We start from the raw sequence: 447 nt of genomic DNA, 5'->3' as shown, positions 1-447 counted from the left end.
AGCGGTGCAGAGGGGGAGCGGCTCCGGGGAAAAAGTGCAGTTCCGTCTATGGGATGCGTTCCAATATGAAGTCGTCCATCCTCGTTCCCTTCCTTATCGTACCTTTCAGTAAGAATTTTCTACAAAAAGACAGTATAGAAGGTTATTTTGAAACCCCATTCACATTGAATCCTCTTTTAAAAATAAGCCCTTCTCGAGATTGCCTACTTGGCTAATTGTTCCGACAGCTCACTGACTAGTTGACCTTGAAAATAAACGGATCCCCTGCAGCCCATCTATCACTTATCTGCAGAGGTGGAATTATTAGTGTATGATGGAGAGGAGTCGTCGCTGCTGCTTGGCTGCTTGATGTGCCGTATGATCCTTCACTGCAGATCCAGCATATTGCTCCCTTCAGCTCACTGACTATCTTATTAACTGCTGCCACATAGGTCACACACGGCAGAG

This window comes from Chaetodon trifascialis, chromosome 12 (assembly GCF_039877785.1).
Source record: "Chaetodon trifascialis isolate fChaTrf1 chromosome 12, fChaTrf1.hap1, whole genome shotgun sequence".
Classification (NCBI taxonomy): domain Eukaryota; kingdom Metazoa; phylum Chordata; class Actinopteri; order Chaetodontiformes; family Chaetodontidae; genus Chaetodon; species Chaetodon trifascialis.
This window is presented reverse-complemented; position numbering follows the sequence as displayed.